Source organism: Equus caballus, chromosome 17 (assembly GCF_041296265.1).
Source record: "Equus caballus isolate H_3958 breed thoroughbred chromosome 17, TB-T2T, whole genome shotgun sequence".
In the NCBI taxonomy this organism is placed as follows: Eukaryota; Metazoa; Chordata; class Mammalia; order Perissodactyla; family Equidae; genus Equus; species Equus caballus.
In genome coordinates this window covers 51,460,999-51,470,819 of record NC_091700.1, presented here as the reverse complement: position 1 = coordinate 51,470,819, position 9,821 = coordinate 51,460,999, and the positions used below count along the sequence as shown (strand labels likewise).

Sequence of the window (9,821 nt, the reverse complement as noted above, 5' to 3'; positions counted from 1 at the left end):
AATTCATCTGGCAGTTGGAGAAAGGCCCCTGCCGCACAGCAGTCAGTCACCTACAATGAATGTAAGACCCCACGTCCAGGCTTCAAATGTCACCACATTGCCGTCTCACTGTGAATGACTGAAATTTACTTCCCGTTGTTAGTGGCGCTGAAAATTGGCACGGGTTTCTACAGTTTATAATGGATTGTCTAAACCGAAAACATTTCCCAGATTGAATTGACCTTTTAGAAAACAGCACTTTCATCCTCAAAATGCAGGACTGTTGCAATATTTTATTTAAAAAGGTTATTTAGTTACAAAACTTGGAGAAAGGGTAAAGAATTAGAGCTGAGTATCTCTCTCCATATAATGCATTGCTGTCAAAAACTGCGACCATTGATTGCTTCACCACCCAAATGCTACCGAGAAGAGTGCACGGAAAACCACGTCTTTCCTGTATTGATAGAAAAGAGCAATATAAGGAGGGAATGCCTTTTTTCTTCTGTACTTTTAATTAGTCCGTCATTTTGTTATCAAAGAAGGAGTAGAATGTTGTCAAGTCTGTTGGACTACTCTAAACGAAATACATGTCTTAGAAAATTTATCCACAGAGCAGAGTACTTCATCATTCCTGTGTGTGTGTGTGTTAGAGAGAGAGAGAGAGAAGGCATAATAAAAATACATATAAAGAAATATTAAGAATGTACAACAAACAATTATTTCATTAGTAGACAAATAAGTAAAAGAAAAAAGTTTCACTAACTCAAGTAATTTAAATGAATTGGACTTTATGTGGTAGTACCAATATGGTTGATGAGGCCAGAAGAAAAAAGTACTATAAATCATCCAAAATCAGAGTCCCCTTGAAAAAATATAGCCAAATTGAAAAGCTTCTCACATTCTCTCTCTTTTCTTTTCTTTTATTTCTTCCTTCTTTTATTTTTTCCAAACACTTGAATGTCGACTCTGGTGAGAGAATAAGTAAGATTTCTGGTTGAGTCAAATATCTGGGATAACAAAATTTCAAAGAAATTTGAAAGAGACTTTAAATGCACTGAATATTAAAACTAAGTTACATTACTATTAAATGCTTTTTAATATTCATAAGACTCTTGAGAACTTCTTAGTACTTTAGGACAATTTTTATAAACGTAATTACCATTGAATCTTCATGGTGCTAAAGTTCCATTGCATTTCATTCGTTTCCATTTCATTCTTTCTAAAAGAAAGAAAACACTCTTCTGCTTCAGCCTTTGAATTGCATTTGTTTGATGGAGTGCCCTTCAATGTCATCAATGCCTTTGCACGACTGTTAGAACTCTGGTTGATATCTCTTTAGAGGCAGGAGTCTATCTCTCTGCTTAGTTTTATTCCAAAGCACAGAGAAAATATGGGACTTAGACAGAACTTGATAATGATGAAGTTCATGACCGGCAGTGTAATTTCAGTAAAAATTTTATAAAAGAACTTCTTAAACCTCAATATAATATTGATAGTTTATGTAGACAATAATTAATAAATAATTACTATTGTAATTGTATATACGACATAGAGCAGTATCCATAATGGTTGAGCTAATATTACATGCAATCCTTTAAAGTTTTCTGGAACTACCTTTTAAACTCATATAAAACTAGCAACTTATAAGACTGACGTAATTGCTAGAGAACTCTGATGCCACATTAGTGAGTTTCTATAAGAATACTTGTATATCTGGTCAGTGTTTTCTGTTACACTTCTAGTAACAGGAAGTCATCTTCCATATGAGAAAGTAGATTTTTAAACAGAGCTAACTTGAATAATAAGTGACATTCTTAATACCCACTTTCTGTTGAAACCGTGTATTAGGTGTTTTTATACAAGTTCTTGTCATATTCATGTTACATATTCTCAAACCACTGAGAATAAAGTCAGCGAATTTATTTTAAGATCTTTCCTGTATCCTATGCTAATTTTATTCCATTGGGGATCATCTCTTTTAATATGTCTACTTATTTATTTTTCACTTTATTTACTCATTTATGTTAAATATTTGGTAGTGTTAAAAACTGTATACTTGGAGAGACTCAGTAAAAAAATATTTATTGAAAGGGACACTTTTTACTGAAGTAAATGAGACAAAATTAAAAATTGGTAAAAAATATGATTTATAATAATTTAATATCAACATAATGAACACAGACAAATTTAACAATCCAAAAAATAAAGTTAATAAGTAAAGCAGAATATGCAAAAATAGAGAACAAAAAGTATGAAAAGTATATGCAAAGCAGAGATTCAATCCATGAATTGATATGATTTATAGAAGCATTGAATGTAAAACAGAGGTGATAAAACTGAAAAACATCTAATAACAGAGAAATTATAGAATAAAATTTCCCAGATGTGACATGACTCATGAGGCTTCAAATGGAAAGGCCACACTGGGCACTGTATAGGCTGAAGGTGCCAACATACCTAGATTACAACACGACATAGATCTCTAAGCAAATCAAGAATGACGTTCATTTTTCAGAGAGAAAAAAAGTGAAAAGAATCTGATTAGCATGAAGATTCTCACATGCAACACCTGATTCCAAACAACCATGCAGCGATATCGTTAAAGGTAAAAAGATTTTGAATGGAGTTTTGTATACACAGCCAAACTGGTTTCAATGTTGGAGAGTAAAAAAAATTCAACCCAGTGGCTTTCCCTAGGAGATTACTCCATGTTTCCCTACAGCCAAAGGAAAGAGGATTTAATTCAAGATTTAAAAATGTGAAATGTAAGAAATAATATTGCCCAAATATATCATTAATAGAGTTAATTCTAGATTAATATTGATTCATAACGTAAAATAATTGATAACAATCTAGATTTAAAAGTCAAGATGCTTGCAACAAAGGCAATGGTTAAGAGAGAACAGAACCTTCTTGTCTTTTTTATGGGGAGGATAGAGACCACGACTAACAACCTGCTTTGACAGGAAATAAAGTGAAATCTTCAAATGTGTTTAGATATATAATGGTAAACATCAGAGGGATATAATAAGAAAGTATAACACAAAGTAAAAAAAAAGAAAGGAGATTTTGATAGTAATTGTTTTTTCTTAAGTATTTCTTAGAGAGTCTTTAATGAGGATTTGTTGGTGACAGTCTCTGCCAATGGTGAAGCAGTCTTTGCTTATCTGAAAATATGTACATTTCATCTACTATTTTTTTTTTAAGTAAAGCAGCTGCAGTGTTTATTCAAGACACGATAGTCGGGGTTATCTGGTCGTGTTCCCTTCTCCCTTGAGAAGGTGCATCTTGACAAGTGATCCAGTAGAAATCTTATGAACTCTCATAAATTCATAAAAACCATTTCCGTCGTCTATTCCCCAGTCAGGCATGCCCTGAGACGACTGGCTTGGAGCGCCCTCTGGTGGCAGCGTGGAAAACCACAGTCTGAGGCCTGCCGGGAGCTTGCAGACCCACGGGGGTGTCCAGAACTGCCCATGCCACTTGGCCTTTTGTCTTGAATGACTGTCTCTTGGCAGATGGTCCAGCCCTTGGAGATGGCCCAATTGCTCCTCAAGAAGGTTCAGTTGCCGATCTGTGGATGACTCGTTTTGCTGGGAGGTTTCCAGGTCCTTCTGCCGGTCTCTTGGAAACGGAGATGGGCCTTTAGACTACGGTGGAGAATAAGATGCTTTGTCTCTTGCTGTTCAGGGTGGGGATGGCCTCCAGCTCCGGAAGGTAGAGAAGCATCTGGACCTGGGACATGAGCTCGAGGGACTAGCTGTCGGTAATGGAAGTGGGCTGGCTGCAGTTAGCAGGGAGTTTGCTCTCTTTTCTGAGCAGCCTGGGGCTGGAGACCATTGCGACATCTTATTCACCGTCTCCTCTTCTGCCTCCCTAGGTTCAGAAGGAAGAGAAAAGTCAGCAGCTTGGCCTCTAGGAGCGACAGCAGCAAGTTCAGCAGGCAGCTCTCCTTTGCAACTGGGTCTGAAAGAGCGATGCCCTCGGGGAACTTGGGTTGGAACTCAACGATGAAGAGGGGCTCCCGCAGCTCGTGGAAGCAGAACTTCGGCATCCCTGCGAGATGGCGTTGATGTCCCTCTCTCTCATCATCACAGACACATCCTTGTTACTGACGTCAAAGTTTCCCGTCAGCGCCTGGGTGTTCGTGGTCACTCCGGACACGCCTTGGATGCTCACTTCCTCCACGCCCGGTTGCCCAGTCTCCTCCAGGTGCTGGTGCATCATGGGCACCTTGGATCTCTCACTCTTGGTGAACGCGGCAATCCCGACTCTGAAGACCCCCGTCTGTTTCCAGGAAGGCATTCTTTTCAAGCTCAACTTTCTTCTGGTGAGCTTGAGCGAGAGTTTCACTTCAATCCCATTCACGGAGATAACAGTCCTCGGACAGTCTCTGTCCTGCAGGGCCTGGGGATCCAGCTGGATCTGGCTCTTCCCCATGACCCTGTCTGTGCTCTTGCGGTCCTTCTTGATCATCTTCGTTGTTGTAACGCTTTTTGTAGCACAGTAACCTCAAGGTCTAGGAGTCTTCTAGATCGATCTCAAACTTCCCTTTCCAGTTTGGCTCAGCTGTGTCTCTATAGAAGCACGTCTTTGCTTTATTCACAAAATACCCAAAGGATATAAATATATATTTGCAACATAGTATCTAAGGAACAATAATTCCAGTTTGACATTTCTCTCAAGACTTTGAAGATAGCATCCTATTGTCTTTGTTATTGTTGCTGTAAAGAAGTTTGTTTTCATTATTTTGTAGGTTACCAATTTTTTTCTTTTTCCTGGCTTAACTTGTCTACTTTTTCCCTCTTTTTTTAGGTACTGTAGTTTCACTAGACTATCTCTGCATAAAGACTTGTTTTAATCATCCTGCTTGAACTAATTTGTTTTCTTAATCCAAGACTTGCATCAAATCTGAAAAATTCTTAGCATTATCCCCTCAAGTAGCCCCTTCCCCAGTTCTTTCATTGATTCCCTTTGATCCCCTTGGAAAAGACAGAATTAGTCTTTTCACTCTGTATTGCATATTTTTTTATCTTCTGTTTCAGATCTTTTTTTTTGGTCTCTTATTCTGTATTTTGGGTAACTTCATTTTGTGAATTCCCTATAGAGTTTTTAAAACATTCACTGAGCTTTAAGTTCAATAATTATATTTTAAAATATAGACATCCTTGTTTGTTCTTATTCAGATATTTATGGTTAATTTTTATTCCAATGTATGAATCTTCTAATGTGAAATATTTCATACCTACAAAAATGTCCATGGAACCATATGAATCTTGACCCATACCTCATGTTGCATAATAATATCTATTCCAGATGGGTCGCAGACAAAAATATGAAAAGTAAGAGAATAAACCTTTTAGAAGAAAACAAGAGAATATCAAATAACCTTATAGTACGCAAAATTTCCTTGAACAGCACACAAAATTCTCTTCTTAATAGTCAACTAATTGGATGACATTAAAATTAGAACAACTGTCTAGTCAGAGTGGGAGAAGATTGCATAATGAACTACTGCAAATCACTAGAAAAGGATGCAGGACAATAGAAAACACTAACGAGCATTTCTCTAAAGAGGATACCCAAATGATCTATAAAGATGTACTCAACTTTGTCATTCCTCGGGAAGATATGTATGCATGTATTTTCTTTTTAAATAAGGATTTTATTTCTAGGTAGGATTGAGTAGTTCATTGCAAGTCAATGCTACCATGAAAATTACTAGAAAAGATAGATAAATCAAAGAATTCTTATTTTGGAAGACATCAGAAAGCTATGGAAAAATGGAGGACAAGAAATTAAAATTTCAGTGAGGGAAAAATCTTTCAGAATTAGGCTAAAAATTGGCACCTGCCTTTTAGTAGAAGAAATGACCAATTTCATATGCAGGCAGGAGGCTGAACATCTGGGTGGGTCCTAGGCAGGAAGCAAAACTGGAACAGAAAGAAATCAGCAGTGCTTTACGTAGTTACATGAACAAATATTCTGTTCTTCAAGAGATTTGCCAATATCAGAGCTGCTCTGGGCAGAATGCTAGAGCTAAGCTAAAAACATGTTGAAAGAAGAGAGGAAAGGTTTAGAGTGTGTGAGTGCTGAGGAGCTTCAAAGTTCTCAATTGCAAACTGTAGAAGTCTGAGCCCTAGAAATAGGAGAGAGCCAGATGTCAACCCAATGTTATCAAAACTTAAATTCAGGGGCAGCCCAGTGGTGTAGTTGTTAAGTTTGTGCACTCCCCTCTGGTGGCCTGGTTGCCAGGTTCTGATCCCAGGCGTAGACCTACACATCGCTTGTCAAGCCATGTTATCGCTGCAACCCACATGCAAAATAGAGGAAGGTTGGCACAGATGTTAGCTCAGCAACTATCTTCCTCAAGCAAAAAGAGGAAGATTGGCAACAGATTTTAGCTCAGGGCCAGTCTTCCTCACCAAAAAACAAAGAAAAGAAAAATATCTTAAATTCAGCTTTAACCTACATTACTTCCTGATTGGATTAAGGTGATCAACCACCATTCTATCTGCCTAAAAAAGGAAATGGTGGACTCTCTCTGAAGAAAAACCACTGGAGCCCTCATGATCCATTTAATAACAGTGTCTATGACTCATTAAAAACTTTGTAGTCATATAAATATACAGGACCATATGATCAACATCCAAAAGAGAGAAAAAATATTTAGGAGACAATAGAAGTAGACCCAAGGTGACCAAAATATTACAAGTAGCTGGGGCCAGCCTGGTGGTGGCATAGCAGTCAAGTGCACACGTTCCGCTTCTGCGGCCCAGGGTTGCCTGTTTGGATCCTGGGTTCGGACATGGCACAACTTGGCAAGCCATGCTGTGATAGGTGTCCCACATATAAAGTAGAGGAAGATGGGCATGGATGTTAGCTCAGGGCCAGTCTTCCTTAGCAAAAAAGAGGAGGATTGGTGACAGATGTTAGCTCAGGGCTAATCTTCCTCAAAATAAAATAAAATAAAATATTACAAGTAACAAAAAAGGGCTTTAAAATATCTGTGATTAATAGATCCAAAAAGGATAAACAGAAAGATGGAGAATGTTAATGAAAGACAGACTATTTCAACAAAGACATAAAACTTTAAAATATAAAACATAGACATACGTACCCATAACTCAACTCAAGAAGTAGAATATTATTAGTACATAAGAACCCCTTGTGGCTTCTTCCCAGGTTGCATCACCCTCCCCCGACAGATGTAATCATCCTCAGGTTTTATCCTAATCATTACCTTCTTTTTACCTTCCACAAATTTATCTCTAAATACTACAATATTTAACTTTGCCTATTTCTGGGCTATATACAAATAGGACAACTTTGCTCTAACTTTCTTCCATTGTTTAAAATTTTGATTTTGAAGTCAACTTTATTGAGGTATATAGTTAGTATTTATTAATTTTCATTGCTGAATAGTTTCATTGAATTAAAATACCACACTTTATGTACATGTTTCCTTTGTGACACCTATTTGGGTTGTTTCCAATATTTATATTTCAAATAATGCTGCTATTAATATTTTTGTACATATCTCCTGGGGCATATTATAAGAGTTTCTCTAGGGAATATATTAAAAAAGCAGAACTATGGGTCAATGTTATGCAAATGCTCAACTTTTTTAACAAATCCCAAAATGTCTTTCAAATTGGTTGTACCAACTTTTATTCCTCATAGCAGTGAATTAAAAGTTCCATTTAACTGGGAACAAAAGTAAGAATTGCCCAATTTCTTTTATTTATCCTGATATCGTGGATATAAATGGTATCTTATTGTGGTTCTAATATTTACTTTTCTGATTACTAAAGAGTTGAAAGATTGCTTCACAGATTGAGTTTTTTGTTTGTTTCCTCTTTCACAAAATTCTGGTACATATCTTTCACATACTTTTTCTATGTGTTTGCTTTTCTTTTGTCTTTGAGTTTTTTACATGTATATGTGTATATTGTTTAGTAACCATTTTTTTCAGTATATATTCTCCCAGCTTTTTATGATCCTTTGCTGAAAAAAAGGACATTCTCTTTCACAGCTTTAAAGTTGTACTTCCACCTGGAATTAACATTCTTTGTATGGTGCAAGGTTAGGAGCCCAATGAAAATTTTTCATGCGCACAAACAATTATCACAGCATCACTTAACCCTTTGTAATAGACACGCAACACCCAGAGATTCAGGGACCAAATTTACACGTCTGTGTTATTTGGTTTGACACTTTCTACTTGGTTCATTTGTCTATACTTGTACCAATGCCAATAGATGTTAATAACTATACGTTTATATTAAATTTTGGTCTCTGGCAAGGCATGCCCTCTCCTTTTTCTACTCTGTCAAGAGTCTCTTATTTTTTTAGCTCTTTGCTCTTTCATTTATGTTTAAAATTTTTTTTTTCTTAAGATTGGCACCTGAGCTAACAACTGTTGCCAATCTTCTTTTTTTTTTTCCTTTTCTGCTTTATCTCCCTAAATCCCCCTGGTACACAATTGTATATCTTAGTTGCCGGTCCTTCTTGTTCTGGTTTGTAGGACACTGCCCCAGCATGGCCTGATGAGCCGTGCCATGTCCCTGCCCAGGATCCAAACCACCGAAACCCTGGGCCGCAGAAGCGGAGCCACTTCACTCGGTCACTGGGCTGGCCCTTCATTTATATTTTAAAAGCATCTTATCAAGTTCTAAAAAATCCTTTTTGCATTTTATTATTATTATTACTAGTATTGTGTAGATATCCTATTTATCTCTAGTAAAGTTTTTGGTCTCAAACTCTAATTTTTCTAATTTTAATAAAGCCACAACAGCTTTTTATTACTATATCCTTTCTATCTTTTAATATCCTTTTTGTTTTATGTGTTTTTATAAGCAAAACAAAGCTGAATTGACTTGATGATATTCAGTCTTCCTATAAAAAACACAACGTATCTTGACATTTACTTACGAAAATTTTTCTCACTATCTTTCAATACATTTTTCCAATTCTGCATAAAATATTATACACTTTTAAAATCATTATCTATATATATAGTTTTGTATTTTATTTATTTATTTATTTATTTTTGAGGAAAATTAGCCCTGAACTAACATCCTTGGCCAATCCTTTTAGCTGAGCAAGACTGGCACTGAGCTAACATCCATGTTCATCTTCCTCTACGTTGTATATGGATGCCTACCAAAGCATGGCTTGATAAGTGGTGTGTCAGTCCACACCCGGGATCTGAAACAGCTAACCTCAGGCTGCGGAAGCAGAGTATGCAAGCTTAACCACTATGCCACTGGGCTGGCCTCTGTATTTTATATTTTTTAACTTATATTTTCTAACTGCTGCAGATGTTTATAAATGCAGTTTAATCAACTTTGGTATCTTGATAATTAAAAGTCCAGTGACCTTACTACTCTCTGTTATTAATTCATTTAATTTATATTTGGTCCTTTTTTGGTGTATTTTATTAATACAATTGTATCATCTGAAAAAAAGATATTTGAATTTCTTCCATTTCAATTCCTCAGGCCATTTCATAATTTCAAGGAACCAGATGCTGAAGTCAGATGCAAAAATACTGAAGACCTCTGAATAAGACAAGTTGGCTATTCAAATGATTGAGAAAAGATTAGACAGTAATTGGTGTTAAAAATCTTAGTTGTTCATATAGAAAGGATAAACTTAAGTTTTCCCCTAACTATAATGTAACTAAATAAAACCATGTTTATAAAAGTTTTAATAAAATAAAGGAGAATATTTTTATAAAAATATAATTGAGAATACTTTTCTCCATCAAGATAATTCTCAGTATTCTAGATTGTACTATAATGTCAGATTTCTGTATGAAAAACAGCACTCACTGTAAA

General features: G+C 36.1%; 1 long non-coding RNA gene across 2 annotated transcripts in view; it reads right to left on the bottom strand.

Annotated features, from left to right (window-relative positions):
- Window positions 1–252: 252 nt before the first annotated feature.
- Window positions 253–9,821, bottom strand: part of LOC106781875 (uncharacterized) — a 31,735-nt gene continuing 22,166 nt past the window's right edge. Inside the window, exons 4-6 of one of the 2 annotated variants that reach the window (XR_011427866.1) lie at window positions 5,834–5,912; window positions 878–945; window positions 253–433 (exon numbers count right to left, since the gene is read on the bottom strand). This is a non-coding gene — a long non-coding RNA (uncharacterized lncRNA). The remainder of the gene's footprint in view (window positions 434–877; window positions 946–5,833; window positions 5,913–9,821) is intronic. The other variant, XR_011427867.1, reaches the window with a different exon arrangement.